Source organism: Tursiops truncatus, chromosome 2, assembly GCF_011762595.2.
Source record: "Tursiops truncatus isolate mTurTru1 chromosome 2, mTurTru1.mat.Y, whole genome shotgun sequence".
Classification (NCBI taxonomy): domain Eukaryota; kingdom Metazoa; phylum Chordata; class Mammalia; order Artiodactyla; family Delphinidae; genus Tursiops; species Tursiops truncatus.
In genome coordinates this window covers 155308062-155331922 of record NC_047035.1, presented here as the reverse complement: position 1 = coordinate 155331922, position 23861 = coordinate 155308062, and the positions used below count along the sequence as shown (strand labels likewise).

General features: G+C 38.5%; 1 long non-coding RNA gene across 1 annotated transcript; it reads left to right on the top strand.

Moving 5' to 3' along the window:
- The first annotated feature begins 528 nt into the window (after positions 1-528).
- On the top strand, positions 529-3949 carry LOC141277890 (uncharacterized). Its single transcript, XR_012329762.1, has 3 exons — positions 529-743; positions 1018-1087; positions 3841-3949. It is a non-coding gene; the product is annotated as an uncharacterized lncRNA (long non-coding RNA).
- The last annotated feature ends 19912 nt before the right edge of the window (positions 3950-23861 follow it).

Genomic DNA, 23861 nt, shown 5'->3' with positions numbered 1-23861 from the left:
ATCTATTTTCTCCCAAATTTCTCGCTGGAACATTTGCCTTAAATAATGTCTTTAAGAGTTTATATGGTCTGGATAGTACCCAACCAAAGGTAATAATCCTTTAGTGTGTGACATTCTAATCATTTCCATAGCAACCATTTATGGTTTAAGATGTCACAAAGAAGATTATGACTTCAGGTGTGGAATAAACAACAGGAATGAAACATCACTAAGACAAAGATACTGCTTGGGCACTAAATAAATGAGTGGGAAATAGACAAAATAGAACAGCAGTATTTTCCAATTAAAAATTCATTGCACTTCTAAGTTGCCTGTCAGAGGGAATCCTCAAATGTGAGTTTGGGCAGATGGTGTCTTCTCATCAGGGGAGAAAATGGCCCAATGCTATGTAGCCGTTTAGAGATTAGAGCTATTCTCAGTTTCTCAAAGGGCAGTCCTTGAGCTGGCTGCAGAACATGAAACACTTTGCAGAAAAACTATATTATTGTGTGTACCTGTAACTTGTCTTTTTTGGTTTTCATCAAAAATGCTCCCATTTCTTCCAATCAAAGGAAGCTTGCTTTGCCTCTAAAGGCCATCTCTCATTCCAATGGAGACTTCTAGCTGCATTCACACACTAAATCACAGGGGTATCCTTAGGAACTCTCTAGGTTTGGAGGGACTTTTTTTTTGGTAAAGACTGTCAACACTACTTTGGGATCAGAAGAACCTGTGAACTGTGGAAATATCTTCTAAACAAGGAGGTAAAATTCCTGGGAGGCAAGATCAATTTCTTCACCATTTACCCAGAAATGGAAACAGTTTCGGGCACAAAAAATTATTTGTGAAGTCGAACGTAGCAATGGATACCACGAGAGCAAAGGCAGAAACGCGTATTATGTAACTCAGAATGTTTCACCCCAAAGTTAAGATTCCAACCTCAAAGACTACAAACTTGAATCCCTCCTTTGATGGAAGTGGCCACTCTTAGTTTTTGCTAATAGAGATCATAGATCTTGCCTTTATGTACATTTCCAGGGAGGAACAAGAGCTTGGCTGCGGTGGAAGACATTGTCCCGGTCGTGGAGAGATGAAGCTAGGGAGGCAGGTAGAGACCGAGTCATCCTGTGAGCTACAACAAGCACTGGCTTTGGCTCTAACCATTTCAAGTTAAAGCTTTGCTCTTTCTCCACAGCTAACTTAATGCTACAGCTTTCTGTTAACTTGATTTCTTCCAATTTGATTTCACCCGAGCGAACATATTCTTGTAAAGAGATGATGGGGAAAGGGGTGTGTGGCCATACACAGGAATAAACCTTAACTTGATTAGGGTTATAAATCTAAGAATGAAATCGTACAAGCATTGGAAGAAAATATGGGTGAATTCCTCCTTAACCTTGGGGTAGGAAAAGGCTATTTAACTGTCTTAAAATCCAGACGTAAGAAAAGATTGATAAATTTGATGATGTAATTAAAATATTTCACATGGCAAAAACATTTCATAAACAATATCAAAAGACAACGAATGAACTGGGAGACAATATTTCAACATATATCACAGACAAAGGGCGAATATCCCTACTATACATGGAACTCTCAAAAAGTTAGAGACACCAATAAAGATGTTAAAAAAAACCCCAAAACTTAGAGACAAAGGATCAAAAACACAATAGAAAAATGGGAAAAGATTCAAAAAGAACATTTGTAAAATAGATATAAAAAGGCTCTTAAATATATGAGAAAACACTAATGTGTTTGGAGTTTAATTCAGTTATTAAATTTGTTACAGGGGTATGGGTTAGCAATTCTGAAACTGCTTTATGTGTATATTAGGACTGGATAAATAAGTACGTACATTGTAGACAATGAGGACTAGGTTTTACATTGTTAGAGAAAAGTTATAAACAAGGAAGGCAAAAATGAATCTGTGGTGTTGGATTGGAATCTATCTCTCTACCTACCTACCTATCTATGCAGATAGATGGCTATATTAATAGAAAAGTAGGTGTTTGTGTATATGTGTGGGTTGGTATACACACATGTATTTCCTAGCTCTGTCTGCTCAGAGGTCCTAGAAGCAATGGTTTTCCAGTATTAATAGCATACTTTGGGTCTAGATTTTTTTCTAAACATCATTTTCCAACAAAAGGGACCAGGGCTCCTTGGAGACATGGTTGATCCCAGAGTTGGCACAGAGAAATACAAGAGGAGCCTGGAACATCTTGTGATGCCGTAAAGTAGCAATGGCTCCAAAAGAGAGGAGGGCATATTTAAAGGACAGACAAGTCAACCCAAAGAAGTTCCTAATGGCAAAGTCTCAAACAATTTGATATGTTTATATTTTTTATATTTTATTTTAAAATAAATAATGATAGTATTGGATAATAACCCAAAGAATGGCATGAGTTCATACTGATATAAATACTTATATAAAGAAGAAGAAATGTCTTTTCCTTAAGAATTCCAATTAATAAATATAGAAAGAATGAAAGAAAAATCACCATCAGATGACACAGTAATAGTTGTTGCAGACAAGAGACACTAAAGGGATGTTAAAATTAGGGGGCAAAAGCTTAAGGAGGAAACTGGATATTTGAATAGTATCAAAGTGTCTTCCCTAAGATAAGGAATTTCAAGAGGAAAACAGTAACTTTACAAGTGGAAATATCTAGCAGACACACCTTAACCAAGTGGTCAAAGTTAACCTCCCCAGTAATAAGGCATATCAGCCTCATGGACACTCTGACATGAAGCACTGAGAAGGGCAAGGTCATTTCTGTGATGTTCTTGCCAAAGTGCATAACCTCCAAAGCGCATCAGACAAACCCCAAGTGAGGGACATACTACAAAATAACTAGAGTTCTCTTCAAAAATGTCAACTTCAGAGGCGACAAGGAAAGATTAAGAAACGTTTACAGACTGGAGTGAACTAAGGAGATTTAACAGTGAAATGCAGCCTGAGGTCCCAGATTGATTCCCAGAAGAGAAAAAGGGAAATAGTGAAAAAATTGGTGAAATTTGAGTATGTTCTAGAGTTTTGTTAACAGTACTGTATCAATGTTAATTTCCCAGTTTTTATCATTTTACTATGATTATGAAACATGTCAACTTTAGGGGAAGCTGAATGATGGGTAAATGGGAATTCTATTTTTGCAACTTTTCTGTAAGTCTACAATTATTTAAAATTAAAAAGATTTTTAAAAAGCAATACAAGTTACAACAAAATTTATTCCTATTTCCACGTCCCCAATATGGTGCAATTTTCAGGAAGTTGCATTGATCATTGGCTAACATTGGCATCTCTAAACATTCAGAAGATTTGAATAAAGCAATAAACAAAAACCAACCTAAAAAAATTTTAATACTTAAGTATTCATTGTCAAAAATTGGAAAATAAGCAAAAAAGAAAAAAAATCACCTGTCACCCCACTGTTAATGTGTTAATGTTCATTTGTTCAGATTTTTCTATAGATATATAAACTATGGATACATGTGCATGTATATATATTTTTTGTTATAATCACTAGATTCTGTTTGATGATCTACTTTTTTCACTTAAAATTAAATTAGTAACACACTTTGTGTAACTACATATACACCTACAGCCTCATTTTTCTTCTCCTTTTAAATAGACTTTAATTTTTGGAAGGGTTTTAGATTTATGGAAAATTGAGAAAAGAATACAGAGAATTTCTCATATACTCTACACCCAGTTTCTCTCACTATTAACATCTCCTACTATTAACATTAGTACGATACCTGTGCCAAAATTAATGAACCAATATTGATACATTATTATTAAAGTCCATACTTCATTCAGATTTTTAAAGATTTTACCCAATTTCCTTTTTCTGTTCCAAGATGCCATTCAGGACACATTACGTTTACTTGTCATGTCTCAGGCTCCTCTACACTGACAGTTTCTCAGACTTTCCTTATTTTGGATGATCTTGACAATTTGGAGAAGTACTATTCAGGTACGTTGTAGGATGCCCCTCAATTGGAATTTGATATTGTTCTCAAGATAAGATTGGGGTAATGGACTTTTGGGAGGAAGGTTGTAGTGGTAAAGAGCCATTTTCATACCATCATGTCAAGGGTATATATATATATATATATATATATATATATATATATATATATATATATACACACACACACACACCACCACCAACAACAACAACAACATGATTAAATCAACATGTTGATACCGACATTTATCACCTAGCTAGGGTGTTGTTTATCAGGATTCTCCACTGTAAAAGTATTCTTTTCCCCATTTTTCCATACTATACTCTTTAGAGGGAAGTCACAATGCACATTCCACATTTAAGGAGACAAATTTTAATGGGTTCAGAAATATGAATGAATTTCTGTATATTTAACCAACTTCTTTTCTGGTAGACGTAGAGAGGGTTTTCAACTTTCAATCACTGTAAAGAACCTTGCAATGCATTCTAACCTAGAACATTGATCTGTTCATGTGTACTGATTGTTTCTTTAGGATAAAAAGCAAGAAGTGAAATTGCTGGGTCAAAGAATATGAAGAGCAAGGCTTTTGACACATAGTGCAAAATAGATCTCCAGAATATCTGTGGCAACTCCTAGTGCCACCAGCCTGTATCAGCGAGAGCGTGCCGTTTCTTCATACCACTTGTGCGTAGCCGGGGTGAGGGAGTGCGGTCTAAGAGGATGCTGGTGGGTGGGCAGAGGACCGACTGTGCAGGGTGTGAAGAGCTCACTTTTTCTTCCCAGTGTCATGGGAGGCCCTGGAAACTGGTTTGCAGGGGAGAGGCCTGATCTGCTTCATGTGATGGGTGCCATATTTCATTTCTGAAAATGGTCCATTAGATTATAGCTGACTCTCTATTGACCTTGGCTTGAGGTCATCCACATAAAAAGGTGATTTGACAGATGATCTACCATTCTTTCTTATGCTAATCTGACTTGCTGTCAGGTGGGGAAATGCAGAATTGGGAACTGGAAGGAGGAGAGGGAGTGCCAGGATGATTTATTTGGGGGGTGGGGAGGTGGGTGCTTGGTGGCAGATGGAAGGGGCAGAGGACGGGAAGAACCTCCCCGCTGCTGAAGGCTTTCTGAATGACTCTGCTAATGAACCCAGACTTGTCTGCTGTACACAATGGACTGCATTGAAATGAAGGACAGTGGGGAGATGAAAGTAACAGCTCCCAGACAGCTGACAGCTTTCTGCTGGTTTTGAATCCTGGCAGCAAATATGTTGCCCGGGATAAGGAGAAAATAAGGGAACATCGGGTAGAGCTGTTCAGAGATCACTCTCTGGGAGAGACTAGATCTATCTTTTGGTGTGTGACTTAGTAATTCTTCATACAAAGATGTTTATCACACTTGGGATGACAAAGGGCTGATATAAAGTAGTAGAATCTCTTAAATCTTCATAGCTTTTCAAAAATGAGCATTAAAAAGAATTATAGGAACAGTATATAAGCCATTAAACAGACCCATCAGAAAACTTTTTAAACATTTAGGGAATAGTTAGATGGGACCAATAAATAAATATATCAAAGGACAAACCCTGAGATTTCTTGCATTTTTTCTCTCTACAAGGTCTTATCATTGATTGGGACATATGAGCACCAATGCTTTTTAAGCATCTCAGGAATAACCAGATGGCCCATCCATCTTAGGGCCTACTGAGATTTAGAATTAATCTTTAATTACTTATTTATAATTTATAATTACACAGATAGGGGTCGCTCATCCCACTTGAGTCATTTTCTCTGCGGGATTAAGTTGTGCCATTTGGAAGGCACAGTGATTGTTTCAATTCCTAAGCGTATTAGAAACTGGTATGTCAGGGTACCACATCATCATGATTGAAATTATCAGTCAACACTCACATGAAACTACTGAACAGATTGGTCTTGGTGATCTCCTATTGAAAAACGATTAAATCACCTTACTAACTGAATCCTGCAAAATTGATGGTCAGCATACTTTGGCCACTAAGAGGGCTGACAAGACTGGGCCTGAAGGTTTTCTTTTTCTTTTCTTCTACCCCCCCCACCCCGCCCCCAGCATCTCCCGCAGCTGCCAACTCCATCATCTCACCATATAGGTATGGCTTTGTGAACCAAAACGAACAAGCAAGCAAGCAAACAAAACCCCCAATATATTTCTCTTAAGTTGCATTATCTGGAACTGTTATCAGGGGCTGATCTACAGATATTCAAATGTTGCCAATTTGACGTTCTTGATACATCTCTGTAACCAGGTATGCAAAAAACAGGAGATGGGTAAAAATGAAGAGAAATGATCTCAGCAGCAAATAATTCTGAGCTCAGGTGGACTACATTCCTAGCACTTTTATTTCAAAAGCAAGCAGGTCTGTTGAACATTTACAGGAAAATAACAAAAGAGGCAAGGATAAAGCCTTGCCGGTATATTGGGCCAGATCCTATTTTATACAAATATACAAACCGTATCTTGTTTTGGCTGCTCAGAAAGAATCCAGGATGAAGAATAAAAAATAGATTCTAAGATGGCAGAATTTCAGGGCTGGACTGAGTGCTCAAGACAATCTAATTTCCTTATTTTCAAGAGGAGAATGATGAAGTCCATTGAAGTTGGTGACCTCTTTAATTCACACATTGAGCTATTGGCGTATTCATTTAGAAGGTGTTTATTGGCTATCGGTTGAGCATGTATTGAGTATTATTGAATATTAGGCACAGAAAAGATAGTGTCAAGTAAGCTATTCTGCAGCTGACATACTGCTTCTCTCTCATAAATGCTGTAAAGACACAATGTTGTTTAACGTTGACTAGGAAAGGCTAAGGGACAATAATTGTCCACAACGATGTGAAATATTCTGAGGAAAATGATGACCTTTTTATTTTTATCACCACAAGGATGCAAATAAGACAAGTGGGTCCATGTTAGGGCAGAATAGAGTTCAGTTAAAAATAAGAAAAAACTTATTGGATGCCATGGTGATTAAACACTGAAATTATCAAGGGAATATGCTGATAGTGTAAAATGAAATAGATATTCTTCTGTCTTCAACTCTAGTTTTCTTCCAGATAATTCTTTCTGTTTCTCATGAGGTCCCGTTGCAAACTACTAATTCCATAGGTTTTACTTGCAAAGTTGTTTTTGGTATAATGCACATCACTGTTCCTCTCTCTGAGTTGCTAATTCATAGGAAATTAATTGTGACTTTTTTTTCATAACATACGGCTGCATAGAAATAGTTCATAAAATATGACATGGATGAGATTCTGAAAAGTTGGCTTAAAGTTAAATTCAGAATTTAACTTTTAATTTTTCATCACTGATTTTACATTAAAATATTGAAGACAAGTAACCATGGAAATCATCTGGGTCCCGATGTTAAAAATAGTCTGTAACAATAATTCCCAAGGGTTGATTTCCCACTTTGTGCAGGACGCTTATAATTTCATACAATCCTCTCAAGCAACCGTAATTTACAACTGTTAAAAGAGAAGGAAACTCAGAAGATAATGAATGGCCGAATGTCACACCCTGATAACTCTCAGGATAAGGTCTAGAACTAGAGTTAGATTGACCACGAGGCTGGTGGACCACGAGGCTGAGCTCCACAGCCCTCCCTCACATGGCCCCTCCAAGGCCCTGGTAGGTGCCCCAGAAATGTGTTTATAAGATAGGGTGACAGACTGTTCTGGTTGCCCTGAGACTAATGAGTTTATTGGGATGCAGGACTTTCAGTGCTAAAACTGGGACTGTCCTGGGCAAGCTGGGATGGTTGGTCACCCTATTATAAAGTGTCCTAAATTTGTAAAAAATTTAAAAAGTGAGATGTTATGATCCCAATGGATTAAGATAGCTGGATTTTCCCCACTCATATTCCCTTCTCATTTGTTATACCTCCCCTCCTGATAATGGTATTCCATTATATTTCCCCACAGATTTTTGGGTTCTAGCTAAGGGGATGTTACGTTGCGGTTTATATATTTATGTGGATGGTTACTTCCGTTTTGTGTTAAAAGTTTGCCAGCTCTGGATTAGGAGTGGCTTCCGGGGCTGCTCCTATGCCCACCTGGCCAACCCAGCTAGCACTGTGACATGATGATGCTGGCGCGGAGGTCCAGTTGTGACATAAATATGTCCTGATAGCACCCTGCACCGGAATTGTGTGGGAGGTGGGGAGAAAAACAAAATGTGACATGTACAGTTGTGAAGCTCTGCTATAGAAAATTCTTCCAAATCTCACAGTTCATATAGGAAAGAAGCTTGAAGAGTTTCTCCCAAATTTAACAGCAATCCTAAACGTGTGTATGCTATTACCAATGACAAGTTGTGAAGTTGGAAGATCTCACAGTAATAATAACAATCACCATCAGTGTCTGGTCAGTCATTCTGGAAGATGGAATTACCCTTCCATTTTTTTCATTAAAAAGAACACAAGATTATTTATCATATCAAAGGTGATTAAAGCCTATGCAGCCAAAAAACATACAGGAGAAAGGGTATCATTGAGATATGTTAAACAGCTATTAATAAATATATGCATGTTATTTTTCTGGATTTTTAAGGTTTTATAAAATTTCTAATTTCCTGTGATTTCTTGTTCTCAAGAGAGACTTACTTTTGTTTTTTGTATCATTCTTAAAAAGTGTTTACCAATTTAAATTTTAGGTCCCATAAAATCTGGGGCCATCCCTGGATGGATTTAAGGTCTCAGGTGTGAAGGATTCCACAGGCTGTCCCCTTTCTGCTGCCTCTTCTGGGCACGCTCTCTTTACATGTTTAAAGTTTGTTTCTTTGATGACTGCAGACGGAATATTTATCTCTGTTGACAGGTAGAAGGAGGGAAAGTTTGAAGAAAAAAATATAAATTACGGATGTGATTATGGCCGTGCTATAGGCAGATCTAAACAAGAATAGTAAATCTCTTAAGAGAAATTGGCAGGTGGAATAAGCCTAGGCTTGGACTGCACTTGTGAGCGAGTAGAATGCAGGTTCTGAAGCATCCTTTAGGCCCACTCCTTCTCCCTGAAGAGTGCGGTCTTCATCGCTTGATGAACTGTTAGTGGATTGTATTCTAATGCTATTTTTACAAAATTTTGGCCCGTCCCATGGCTTGCGGGATCTCAGTTCCTCGATCAGGGATTGAACCCCGGTGAAAGCACCGAATCCTAACCATTAGACCACCAGGGAACTCCCACTACTCTTTAAAATAAAGAAAATGGTCCTAGAGTTAATTCCAGGAGACAGCTACTCTATGCAACATCACATTTCTTATTGCTTGATGTCTCCTTCTTAATTTCCATTGCCAGCTAATTGATCCCCATCATAACTTCTTTCTCTCTATGGTGAGTTTAGGGGTGGGCTCCCCAATACCAAACTGCCTGCAGAAATATGCCTCCTTTCACTCAGTCTGAAGGTTACCTATTTGTATTGGTACATTTCTTCTTCTTTTCCTCTTGGGGTTGTAGGTTGGTAGGGTTGAATGTTGTATGGATATACTAAATACACCAGTTATTGAAAGTAGCACTGTTGGTGGCCGTATTCCGAGGGGTAACCTTTCTAAATGATTTTCTTTTTGGAAGTGTTATTTTGACAAGCATGGATCCTCAAATATGGACTCACCACATTTTATCTCTTATTTTACATTTCACACTGCATTTAAAAATATCAGTTTCCATATTTCCATAACAGATGCTGGGGAAGTTTTCTATCCACAACTTTCAGAAGGGAATGTCATTTATGTTAGATCCTCATTTCTTCCTACTTTATATAACTGCCATTTTTTCTATTAATTATATTGTGTGCAATATAATGGAACCATCCATTCAACAACATTAGACATGAAAATTCCAGAAAATAATATCTACCTGAATGACCATGGTAATCCAGCTACGAATATCATCTTACTTTTCTATTTTGGCTAAGAAGATAGTGAACGAAGTTGCTTAGATGTGTGTGCGTGCGTGCGTGCGTGTGTGTGTGTGTGTGTGTGTGTGTGTGTGTGTATAATTTTCTGTGGAGTCATCCTTGTCTCCTTAGTAGTAGCCCACTCTGAAAAGAGTTTTTCCTCTGGAGGAAAATCTTCAGGTATGGACTACTGCAATATTTAAAGTTTAATCAAACTTGTCCCTTTGGGAACAAGTTTGGGAATGTGATGGAGATTGGGAGTGAAGTTGAGATGATTGCAAAGATGTATACCATGTGGCATTTTAATAGGAGCAGCAACATTTCCTGGGAAATATTAGTAGCCTAATACTATATCTTTACCTGTTGTACCAACCAGGATCATCTCAGGGACTTGGAATAAGAAAAGCTTGTTTCTCACTCATGTGTTATGTCTGCAGGTTAGCTGGGGACTCTGCTTATTATAATTAACTCGGGATTCAGGCTGATAGAGCTGCTGAGAGAGCGCAAGAACGCTCTGCTGTGTCTCACAATAGCAACCAGTTGGGCCAGCCTGGTAGTGACGAAGGCCACGTCCCCTTACAACTGATTGGTGGAATTACCATCCAAGTGGCCCCTCTCAATTGTATGCGGGCCAGGATTACAACCTTCACACATGCAGAGGCAGAATTATTTTATGGACAGGATGAATGGCTTTCACGTGGGAAGTATTTAAACTTTCTTCTTTCATTTCTGCATCTAACTATCTGTACATTGTTTCAACGTGTATTTATTTAATTACTACTATGTGCAGAGTACTGTGCTAAACACTAGGAGACAGAATAATGAACCCATTCTTGATTCCTAAGATTGGGGACATAGAGGAGGGAAAAAGTAGAGGATTCGCAAGAGATTGGAGAAGTCCCTTAGTAAATTGCACTGATGTTGCAATTTTTAAATATTTCTATACTCTTGGTATATGTCATGTTTCCTGTCTTAATCTATACAGGATGCTGAAGATTTGTAAAGCCCATCATCAAGTGTTTTCTACTGTTTATATGCCATTACTCTGTCCAAGGTTTCAATGTTGAGAAAAGTTTGGGTCTATCTACTTTTCCAGCTACAGACATTGAAAGTCTGAGACCCACGAGGAATAACCAATGTATAAAAGATGACTAACTGGAGTACAAAAGATGATTAATTTTCACTTATTTTACTATTATTACTACTGTAATAGTAATAACATAGTAATAACAATAAGCTTATCATCAATAATTGTGTTGATTATTTTTCATACTTATCTTTAAGACTCATATAATTCCATGATGCTGTTATTGTTAGGAATAATTAACCACAACTAGAAATACTTTGGAACCTGTGGGGGTTTTTTGACATGCTGCTTTCTAAGGAATGAAACATAAGACAAATTCCACTTGAAGAAGCCCTGGTTTGGAGAACATGGCTTCACCAATCTAACCTAATCTACTATATCTTTCAAATCAGAGACATGAATTAATTATTTGATTAGCTTTGTTTCTTTTATCACTACTAACCTACCTTATTTGAATTTGGAAAAGTTAGGAATTTGTCTGTAGACTCATCTGTTAAATAAAGGGCACAGCTAAGGTCTTAGAACATCTGATCAAAAGACTGAATTTTCCTCTCCCGCGAAGACTGGTATTTTTATCTGGTACCCTCAGTTTGTCTGCACAATTTTTTTCCCACAAATTGGTATTTAAACCTCAAAACCTTTAGCTAACTACATCTGTCATTGATATTTTATTGTTTAATTTTCTTTTTATGGAGCCAAGTTACATCTCTCCCACATACAGCCGGCACTTTACATGTCTAATTTGTCGACATGTTCTATAATGATAATTTCATTGATTTAGAAAGTGACATTATGAACAACATATGTTCATTTTAGCAGTAGACCTTGTTATGGCAATCAATTATTTTTCCCCTCCAGAACTCAACTAGATTCCACATTTAGAGGCGGCAAAGTAATTTAACCAGTTCGTGTTCTTATGATTATTTTGTTTAAAAAGAGAAAGAAGCCTACTGATGGGATGCTTTCCTAAAAGAGTCAATTCTCACATTGTGGAGTTTGCAATGTGCATATATTATCACTGCATACCAGAGGCAGGCGAAAAGAAATCAAACAGCAAAGGCACTTAATAAAATAGAAAATGACATAGAAGAAATGTTTCACAGAAGTCCTTTAACTTTCTCCTATCTCTCCTGTTCACCATGCAAACTTAAATCAAACGCTCTGTGAGTATCTGCTGGGAGTCCCCAGTGCAGCAGCCACTGTGCCAAGCACTGGGCTTCTCTGGGTGTTTTCAAGCCCCTGTGCTCCTGCTTGTATTTTCTTCTCTCTCCCTTTACTGAAACAAAAACATTCTTCTCATACTTCAGAATCCAACTCAAAGGTCACCTCTAGTCAGCGGCTCTCCCCATCCCCCTTCTCCCAGCCCATCAGCGTGACTCAAGCCATCTCTACCTGTCCTTACTGGGTGGGACCGCCTCCTCCTCCCTCTGCTATAAGCAACCTGGGGAGGGAGGATCTGATTCATCTTTGTGTCCCTAGCAGCTCAGTGCCTGGCTTATTATAGTGCTCGACAAAAATGAATTGGATTAAATAGAAAATGCTTTCTATTTGACCAGGTTATTGTACACCATAAAGGAAACTTTACGATGCCACCCTGTTTTTCTTTATTAAGCCATCAAGGGCAGGTGTTCTCTGTTGTTGATGGTGAGGATTTATAAAGCCAGCTAGGACTTTAGTTCAATATCAATACAAGGTGGAGTGGTTTGGAAACCATGTGGGGAATATTGGGAAGGAGGTACAAAAGTCCAATAATGTTAGGATAGGTGGCTGCATTAAAACAGTAGCTTAGGACAATGGAAGCAACTGAGTTAACTATTATAGGGACCTTATTTTGATCTGAAAGCAACTTTTAGGATTTATCTTATAGTGGGGGGAGAATCCCCTCCAGCATCTACATTTACGATACTATGCAGTTATGATAGTCAACATAGCATTATTCTTAATGATAAAAGATTCAATTATGTTTTATACAGGATGCTTATAAAGGTAGGAAGCTAGGGAAATACTTTAGAGATGTGTTTTCAAAAATAAACATTGGTGACTTCCCTGGCAGTCCAGTGGTTGAGACTTCGCCTTCCAATGCACGGGGTGCGGGTTCAATCCCTGGTCAGGGAGCTAAGATCCCACATGCCTCGCGGCCAAAAAACCAAGAATATAAAACGGAATCGATATTGTAACAAATTCAATAAAGACTTTAAAAGTGGTCCACATCAAAAAAGTCTTAAAAAAACATTAATTCAGATAATCTGTGTTGCACGTTCATGACCAAGATGCCGTAGACACATTTCTCTCCATTTCTCCTGCTAAGTACAGCCAAACACTAGGCCATTAAGTTTATGAAACAGACATAAGAAGAGTGACAGGTGGAGAAAGCCCAGCTAGGCACCTTGGAACCTGATCAACACTATGGCAGCAAGTCCCCTGGGTTTTCTTCATGCCTCAAATATCCCCAACTGGGAACTGTAGAAAGTGACAACCCCAGAACTACAATGGGAGTAGACAAAAATTGTCAGAAGAAAAGTCTCTTCTCTAACTAAGAGACCAAGAAAGGCACCAATAGTAAGACAGAAAATATATAGACAATGACCAGCCAAACAAAGTGGAAAAAAACTCCACAGTCCCACTCTCAGTCTTGGATGCCAATTCCGTACGTTCCTCTCTGAGGAATTATCATGTGTGGAGTACTGAAGTATACACTAGGCAACCGGAATATTGTATATCATTTAATGGTTATAACTTCCGCCAAGAGAGTCATCATCACATCCTGCATTTACCACATGGGGATGGTAAATGCTGCTCACAGAAGTTGTGTGATTGGCCCAAGTTGGGAAGCTCATAAGTGGAAAAAATGGAATCAGAGAACAGGTCTACCTGGCTCTATTCCCACGCTTGTCCCATTTCAACACTCTGTCTTAATAGTGTATCCAAGGTGGGAACACAAATGACTGGAAATGAAATTTATTACAAGCAAGTTGGGATTTTCTCTGGCAGTCTAAGATGGACTACTAACAGCGGAGATACATTCCATAAGACGATAAAGAAGGAAATCTTTTTTTGTGTTTCACCCTTCAATCCTGTACTGCTGTAGACTATTTAATAGCTACTACATTTAACCCCAGGTGATGGAATCGATCGCTTTGATTCAGTTTGTTTATCACCCCATCAAACAAGACAAGTACTCTATCCTCCTTTGATAGAAAGAATGCCCTATATAAATGTAAGCACTTACCAATGTAGTTATTATTATTATTCTTGCTAGTGGCAGCTAATTAGAGTCACTTTTCAATTCATATCCAGAAGCAAAAAATTGATTTTTCAGTAATACAGAAAGAAATCCACCCTTAGGGAAATTACAGTCAATAATTGAGCTAAGAATTGAAATTCTGGTAAAAGCAAAAAGAAACCCAAGCATAATCCACAGAAGTTAGTGCTGAAATTGAACATGCTTCCAAAGCAGCAGAAAACAGGACTTGAAAACTAGCTGTACTAATCAGGATTATATGTTTTAAGTAGAACTGCCGTCTTGTACATTTTAGGATCAAATTAAAAATCATACTCCCGGGGCTTCCCTGGTGGCGCAGTGGTTGGGAGTCCGCCTGCCGATGCAGGGGACGCGGGTCCGTGCCCCGGTCCGGGGGGATCCCACATGCCGCGGAGCGGCTGGGCCCGTGGGCCATGGCCGCTGGGCCTGCGTGTCGGAGCCTGTGCTCCGCAACGGGAGAGGCCACAGCAGTGAGAGGCCCGCGTACCACAAAGAAAAAAAAAAATCATACTCCCTTCAGAGCTTTCTGAATTTATATCAAAATCATTGTCACTTATAAATATCCCGACAGAATCAACCATTAAATCAACTCCATAGGGCCATGTGGAGCCATTTATACAGAAACTTATGGGCTAGAAACATCTACAGGAGGGAAGGATTTGAGAGAAAGATATGAACAATTAATACCTTTTCAGTATGAACATCACGCTGAAGAGTGTAAATCCGCATAATTAAGGTTGCAGTGTAACCTTGCACTTTTAAAGTACAAAGGAGTTAAACAATCCATGATTAAACTATAAATCCAACTTTTAGTTGAGGCAGTTGAGGCCTCTGGAGAGGTGAAATGACTCCCGCAAATTTGTACATCCTAGAAGAGATGGCCCTGGGGTTAAAAGCATGTCACCATTACTATCCAGACATTTTTATCTTTGTTTTTCATTTGTTTTCACTCAAAATAAAAGGGATAGAACTTATAGTGAACATACACAGAGACGAGGTGATCTACCACGGTTGTAAAGTTCAAGGATGGGGCCTTGAATTTTCTGCAGTGCTAAGTCAGCCGTCCTGGGGCTGAGCTTGGGACACAAATGGAAGGAATGCAGATTTTCATTTACTGAATATATCAATGTATTGATTCTACATTGCTTTAACAGATCGACAGGTGATGTTACTGGTCCTCTAAAAATCAAATATCGTGTTTGCTTTAAAAAGAAAAAAACAACCCTTAGTCTTCTCACTACCCTTCCAATGGTATTTAGAGCAACTATCCGACCAAGATGTGAAGAATACTGCCAATGAGATGTGAGTTTAAGTAATTATAATAAATCATTTTCAAATGTATTGGCTGTTGGTGGAACATGTGTTACTGCTTTTAATTTTCTCCTCCTTTAGAATTCTCTCTCTCTTCCTCCCAGAAAGACACACTGGTGGTGCTTCCCTGAGTTCTCTAAGCTCGATTCTGGTATCCTCCCTAATGTCATTAATTTTCTTTCCCAGGTTAGAAGTCAGGTTTTTTGCTTTTAAAAAAACGAGGGACTACATAAGATGTAGCAGTACTTTAGATGGCTTAAGTAAGCTTCAGAGAAGCGGCTCACATTTCAAGGTAAGTGCTAATTGGTGAGTTGTTTGGAATTTCTGGAAGAATTTCCAGCAGCTCAAACATTATTCAAATAATAATTAACTAAGAGCTGAAGACACACTTGCACAAACGCTGTCTTTACCAGTCTCAGACCAATCCTCTCTCTTTTACTGGAGCTGTTTGAGTAGCCACTGAGAATTTCCTTTCCAGGATGCTGGGGACATTGCTTAGAAAATCTTTTAGACCAAAATCTCTCTTATTTCAGCTTACCAAAAGTCAAGAAATATTTGACCTTTTTTTGAGACAGCGATGCTCATTTTTATATACTCATCGTGGAATGCTTTCCATTGTAACAACTCTAAGAACAGCCATCCTGAGGAAAGCACAGACACAGGCCCATGGTCGCATAAAAAAAAAAAAAAATTAGGGAATGTTTAGTGCTTTCAGTTGACGACAACTGGATCTAAGGTCCTGTTCCTCATAGATACCATTGAATTAAAATTCAGAGAAAAGACAAAACCCATGAATATCATAGTGCATAAAGATTTATGAGGAAGGAATCAATTTTGCAGTTAACACTATAGCATTTCCTTTTAGAAGAATCGAAATCACATTAATATCAGGACCCACCATGGAGGAAGAGAATGATCATTTCCCGGTCAGAACAGGAAGTGCCTTGCTTCATTATCCCTTAGCTTGTCCAGTCCCAAAATCTCACTGCTGCCTTCACCTTGCCCAAGTCAAGATAATCAAGATAGTTATTATAAAAAGCTATGCTAAAGCTTGCTTCTGGACATAGAGTGAGCACTTTCGATTCACTCATACAAGTTATTCTTAATTTTTCTGGTCATCATTGGATGGCTGCTTGTCGTAAATCAGGTGTCATTCATGGTTCATACACAGCAGGATTCTTCCCCTTTGAAACTCGGTTACACTGATGCCTTTTAAGCAATAGGCTACAAAATGCTATTCTTGAAAAAATAACATTTAATTAGAAAAACATTTCTGTTAAGAGAGCTGGGCTCTGAGTCAGAGTTGAGAGGAGAAAATAAAGGGCATTTCTTTGTTTTCAGTTTGTCAATTCAGGCTTTGAGAAAACCAAGCCAATGTTTAATTTATTTTACGGAACAAGGTTATTGAAGCTATGCAAATTTTTATGAGCCTACAGGTATTTCCTACCCTTCAACTTCTTTCAAATATTTCTTACTATGCACCACTATTCAAAGGCTGGCAATAGTAATAAGAATATATGTTTATATGTCATTTTACTATTTTAAATGTTTCCCTAGGCTATGACTTGTTTAATCATTGAAACAGCCTGTTTAATGGGTGGGGTGGATTCCATTATCCTCACTATACATACGAGGATGCTCATTATTTCATTCATCAAACTCTGAACCTACAGCACGTGTTAAGAATAGGAGGAATGCTGCTCTTGGCTAAAACTGATGATGGTTAGTGACTCTGTAGAGAAAGCAAATATGTAGTGAGAAGTGGATATACTATTAGTTTATCTAGAGTGAATTTTGAGAAGGATACATCTGCCACTGCGGGGAAATGCAAATTCTTTACAGAAATTAAGATTTAATTCAAGAAAATATTCATTGTGTTCCACTTTCAAAGGACTATGCAAAGAAGGATCAGAAGGAGATACGGTATTGATAAACGGAGGAAGGTATGGAATGCTGATGTATTATTTTGTTCCAAAACTTCCACTTGGTAAACATTAATCAAACAGAACAAATAGTAGCTTTGAGTTCTACTGATTACTTTTCCTAAACAGACACTAAATATTTGATGGTTGGGTATAGACTGCTGTTAAATTCCAAGTGAGATTTCTGTGTAGATGAACAGCAGTAAAATGCATTAAGTATGGGTAAACAGATGATTAATATTTCAAGCTCGATCTACTTGGCTACTTTGAAAGATTGACCTCGCCCTACTTCCAAACCTCTGCCAAAACCCAGTGTTAGGCTTCTCTTTGCAAACGGTGCAGAAATAACTTTTCATCAAATGCAGTTGTATGTGACACTAAGGTCTTGAATTTAAAACAAGATATGCTTTTAAAAACTCATAAAAGGCAAATGTTTATAGTCTCTGAGCAGAAGTTGCAATCCGTGCAGGAGTGCTTTACCCACACTAAACTGACTAAAACATTACGTGTCTAACACGGCTTAATTATTATATTAATCTGTGTTACCAGGCAGAATATTTTTGTTTTACATCCGGCAGGGTTTTAAATGATAGTTTTAGAATTTGCATTCATTTTTTTTTTCTCCAACTGGCTTTCCTAGGTAGATTTCGGTTTACCTTACCGCGCATTTGATGCTGAATTCAGTTGCGGGAGGGGGTCACAAACTGATCTCAGGCAGGAACCCAATCAGGTTACGCGCAATGGTTGCCCACCAAGACTATTTGGGTCCAACAACAGCTAGCAGTCCATCAGTGGAGGCGCTGTGGCAAGGGGGAAGAGCTTGGGTTTCTGTGCCCCAGGTTCGAACCCAGACTCTGCTACCCACCACCTGTGTGAGCTTGGGCGGCTGTTGACCCCCTCCAAGGCCCTTCCCTCATCTCTATGCCAAGGACCATAGGTAACCCCAAATGCAAGTGTGAGGATGAGAAATAGCATATACAGAGTGTCTTGTATGGTGCCTGGCTCATGGGAGGCTCTCAATAAATTATAACCAGTAAAAAAAGAAGGAAGACCACTTGAGTCCCGATCACATGACTGGACTCATGATTAACAAAGGTTACGTTAGATAAAGAAGTTTAGATAAACAGACCCCAGTGGTACTCTTAAGCTTCTCATGGTATCTCTGAATTCTCTATTTTTTGAACCAAGAACATCCACTCAACATTGACTACAGCTAGGATGATCTAATCCTTGGCATTGCCCCTTTCTTCTCAAAATCCTTGCACTCCAGATTCTGTGCCATTCCTTCTCCCTACATAGGGGAACAGGTGTAGGTGGAGACAAGAATTAGGGAAGGGATCTAGTAGCTAAGGAAGCTGTCCTATTGTTTATTAACAGCTTTATACCTGCGCTCTCATGTAATCATTTCTGGTATCATTTTGTGGGGTTTCCGAGAGATGGTGCTGGCAATGGGGACTCTCTCAAGACACTGGGTGTTGACGGCAGCTTCAAAAAAGCAAGGGGGAAGCAGACGAATTACTTGTGGGCAAGGAACATGCTATTGAAGATGGTAACAGTCCCTTGTATTTGCCTGGTATTCTATAGTTAATATAATTATGTTTAAAAATTTGTTTATTACACTAAGTCTATGAGCTTCATAGAATTTTGATGATTCCTATTTATTAGGGCGTTTTTGCCACATGTCCTACTCAGCGGTAAACCAGAGTCCCAAGGGCCTCTGACTAGAAACCAGTACTTCCCATCTGACATTTCCTCCCCCCATTCATGAAAGGCAGCCTGACTGAATCCACTTGACTGTGTTAAATTGTATCCTTTTAGGACTGAACAAGATATCAAGAAATGATGAAATTCAGGCAGGTGAAAGGGCCAATAATAAGTCTGTAACCGGTGAGTAATTTGATGTCTATAGTGGGACTGAAAACAACCGCTTTTGTCCTTTTCAAATTAGGTTATGGATTGCTATAATCCCCACCATCCAAGCAGAATCAACAGCTAACATTTATTGAGCACTTACTACGTGCTGGGAGCTATGGTAACTATTTTACCTCTAACAATCCTTCAAATCGCCCTATGGGATAGGTACTGCTATAATTCCTCCTTTACAGATCAGATGAGGAACGGAGAGGGTAGGTCACATAGCCAGATAATAAGGTCAGGAAAGAAGCCCAGATAATTTGGATCTAGTGCTACCACGTAGTTCACAGCGTTGAAGGAAGCCCTTGACCACTGTCATACAACATACAAAAGCAATATCAAGTTTCCAGTAACTAATTATTCTGGAACAAAGTTGGGCTTCCTCAGAATCAATGAGAGTGTTTAAATAATTATTTATCTTTGCTTCTTAAAATGTTTGGGCTGAAGAAGTCTGCGGAGTTGGTGCAGAAGGTGCTCAGGTTCACTGCCACGGGGTGACAAGTTCACTGCCATGTGCTTCCGGGAAGCCTGCTGGCCTGGCTCTTTCCCCAAGTGCGGGGAGGACACAGCAATAGGTACACAGGGCCTGGTGTTTGGTGGCCTAACCTCGGTTGGCTTCCTGGAAGAGACCCTCCTGTGACAGCTAGGTTTCAGCCCAACTTTTCAGCAGGAGTATGGCAAGCCCCCCATAAAGCAGTTTTTCCACTCAATGAATTGAGGCAGGGAAAACGAACCAAGGGTTTCCCTTGAGCAAGAACCGGTGAGTTCTGGCCTGACAACGTTAGCAGCCAGCAGCACGGGGCCTGCACTCTGGTGCTGTTTGCACATTAACGCTATGTGCATCGTGCAGATGCAGTAAGGCAGGGCTGCCCCCGCTCCACTTCTGAGGGCCCTGCAAACACCACCAGCTGCACTGCAGGGCTTTTGATCTTGTCCCTATGCCCTTGGCCGGGCTGGATCTGAGTGGCGAACCTCACTCTGAGACCAGCCCAGCGAAAGAAGAGGGGGAATTGCCAACAGGAAAGAAGAAGAGCTGAGCAAACAGCTTAACGGGAATGTGACAATGACCAGCCCCACAGAAGGCAATGCGGTTTGATAGGGGTACGCCAAGCTTTTCCATCTCATGAGAATGATGGGTGAGCCATCCTAGACTCATGGGAAGTCACCAAAAGGGCAAGAGAGAAGACAGAATAGATGTGTCTCGGGTTCAAATTTCCTAGTGTTCTTTTGCTTCCTGTTAAGAACAACATAGAACCTACTTTCTCAAATATGGCTCTCAGGAGTGTTTATTTAAAACCTGAGAAATTTAAAGAAAATTGGATCGGTTTTGTTAGGCAAGAAATCATTTATAAGTGGCTTCTTTTCCCTTTGAGGGTTCATTTCCCATATTCTTGAGATAATAAGGATCTTATCTCCCTGTCTTTAATACCAACTATGAAGTCATATAATTTAAACAAACCCACCTTGTCACTGGGGGAGAATAATCATAATTCACGAATTTGACAGTATAGCTTCACTAGGAAACAGGATTCTGCCATTATTTTCATTATTTATAATAATTTAGGAACCCTGAGGAGAGGTGCGGGTGAGGAAAGTTTTCCAAGCCAATTAATATCCACAAAGACACTAACAGAACCATATAAAATAGCATAGAATTCCCTTTGGAGAGGATTGGGGATGAATCTTGTGGATAGAACATACTTTGATGGATCAAATAGAGTATCATATCATTTCTGCCCTCGTCCCTCAAATGACTCTGGTTCCTTTTTCTCTGCTTTTCTTTTTTTTTCCCACTTAAATTATCACATAAAATGGTGATTCGCTCTTTTTGCATTTTGCTTCCTGTAGGTCAACACATGACTTAACAAGTAGTGAAAGCTCTTAATTTGGGAGGCATGAGCTTAACTATTTTATATATAAAATGGTTCATTCCCATGTGCATGAGAGGAGAGAACTAAATATAAATTTATTTTTCACATAATGGCCTGAAATTTTCTTTCATGAATAAAAGTAATGGCCTATAAAGTGGTTTAAAAAGGCATTCAAGAGGCTGTTTTGATTAGGTGCCTGTATTTGACTAAGATACATTATTTTCTTAATAAGTTTCATTGTCTTTGGTGACTCCTCTCTCAAAGGGAAGAAAAAAAACAGTAAATAAAGGTATATCCTGGCACACTACAAAGAGTTCCAATGGCAGGACACAAATTATTTTATTACCACACCAACTGAGCCACTGATACTTCACAATTCATGAACAAATTTTCCATTACTACAGAGTCATGCTTTTATTGACGGTTATAAAATCACCATTTGTATCTTTTTTTTATCCTGCTGTGTTTCTATTTTATTGGAAGAGTCCTGTAACAGGTATAGCATCAGCCCAGATTACCAAGAAATCTATAAAATAGCTTCCTGCTACTACCTTTGGTGCAGATTGAAAGAATACATTATGATCCCACTGAGTCTCTGATAAAAACTGTGATTCACATGCCCGCATGATTTATCCTTATCTGTCAGACGTCCAGGCTTTATCTGCTCTATTAAATTGTGGGAGCATTTTGCTGGTATTGATTAGTTATGTTCAGCGTAATTAAAGCATCTGGGTCATGAGATTTAGGTACAAACTTTGGGTGTGGTAATAAAAACAAAAAAAGTAAAAAACGTTGCCGTGGATAGGACTACTCCAGCAACAGGTCATCTTTGCCCGTGCTTTGGTCGGCACTGACCACTTTGCTCTCTGATACTCAGATATGGTGCCCACCTGGCGTTCAAATGAAGACAGGGACAAGAGCATGGCAATAAACTGAAAGTAACACTAACTGACCCAATTAGTTAGTGTTACTAACACAACAGTAACCATAACAAGAAGGAATTGGTTTTTAAGTGATCCCGTCTCAAAACTTTTACAAAGCGTAAGCGTAGATACTATGATGGAACTTTCACGAACCACTTGACCTTTTGAATAGTAGTAGAACATCATTGATCAAAATTGCTCTCGAGTGCCGCGGGTGATAGAATTTTTATCCATGATGATATCTGTGGGTCAGCTAGGAAAATCAGCTTGGTATATTCTTGTTTCCTTCCACATGATTTCTGTTGATGTTCAAGTAGAATTTTTCTAACTAAAGGGGAAAAGTTTGTTTTTTAAAGTACAGAGCAAACTATATCTGAACTGTATCAACTCTTGCTGGTATCAAAAGAACAGGTCACATGGAAGAGAAGTAAGTAACCCTTTACCTCAGATGGGGACATTTCAGAAGGTCCTGCCAGAGGTTTAATCTTTCAGGGACACCATGGGGTAACTTTCTAATCATCTGTGGCTGATAAATGCAAATGACATACTAGTGTTATATCATTATTTCTATTGGCTGTGTGTACAGCTATTTATACTTCTCAGAGAGTTTTCAGACAACTCAGCTTGTCTTATCCTTATAGCAACTCCTTAAGACAAGCAGATGGATGAATTATTTCACTGCTAAGGAAAATGATGGTTTTGTAATGGAACCAAAATATAGTCCCAGGCCCCAAGTTTTCTACCAGAGTTTTTTGGCTAATGTGTTAGTTATGTTTGGTTTCAGAGAACAACATGACGGTGATTTATACCCGCTATCTGAACCCACAGTGTTACGTAACATAGATTAATAAAGGGAATGATGATTTAAGCCTTTTTGTTATAAATGTAGTAAGCAGGAGACATTGAAAAAGCTGCTTTCATAAAAGAATAGAAAATCACCTTTGTCTAAGAACATAATTTAGCAATTTGAAAGTAAAAGGAGGTTACTGAATACTGACCAAAGAGTTTTGATATATGTAAACTTATTTCTTATATGCAATTTGATCATCTAGCTTATGGGTTGGAGGCTAGAGGGTTGAAAATTCTATGGAGATGGTGTTTAACAAGGATTATTTTGTTCCAGTTACTGAAAAAGCAAAGGGCCTATTTTCTTTCCTTCATGGCTTTTGGTTAACTACCAATGTCCCGTTTTATATCATGTTTTTGTTCTTTAAAATGATTCATAAAATTCTTAAAATGTTAACTTAGTTTCCTAGCAACATCTTTAATGATTTTAGAGAGGCTTTATTTTTATTTCTGATAGCTCTTCAATTGGTTATGGCTTCTGGAATGTGAACTTTAAATTTCCTTCTTTTTATTATCTAGGTCTAATAATAATCTCTAAGCAAACAATTAAAAACACAGAAGAGCTATTTATAAAGTCACCCAGTGATGAATCTTTTATATGGTGGAAATAAAACCCCTTTGTAATGTAAGCTATATTTTCAATAAGATAGAGTTTCTTATGTTTTCTATGACTTTTTATATGTTTATGTTTGTATGGTGTGGGAATGAGAAAAGGATGAGCACATTGTAGGGCTAAGCCAACATAATTATTTGTCAATTAAAATATAAGCATGGCGATGCAAAAAAAAACCCAGCATTTTAACATGCACTCTTTTATATTTTGGAGAAGTCATCTTCCCTATGCTTAAA